Source organism: Coturnix japonica, chromosome 2 (genome assembly GCF_001577835.2).
Source record: "Coturnix japonica isolate 7356 chromosome 2, Coturnix japonica 2.1, whole genome shotgun sequence".
Taxonomy (NCBI): Eukaryota; Metazoa; Chordata; class Aves; order Galliformes; family Phasianidae; genus Coturnix; species Coturnix japonica.
Window position 1 is genome coordinate 37,633,370 of NC_029517.1, and position 317 is coordinate 37,633,686.

Genomic DNA, 317 nt, shown 5'->3' on the forward strand with positions numbered 1-317 from the left:
TCCTTTCTTACAGCCCCCCTTTAGATACTGAAAGGCCACTCTCAGGTCTCCCCAGAGCCTTCTCTTCTCCAGGATGAACAGCCCCAGCTCTCTCAGCCTGTCCTTGTAGGAGAGGTGTTCCATCCCTGGGACCATTTTCATGGCCCTCCTGTGGATACACTCCAGCAGGTCCATGTCACTCCTGTACTGCCTGGAAGATGACCAACAAACACTTCCTTTATGTGTACAAACAGCACTCTGAACTTACAGCTACTTGTTGACAAATGCTTCCCTCTCCAGTATTGTATCTAACAGGAAATCCTAAGAACACAGAGACA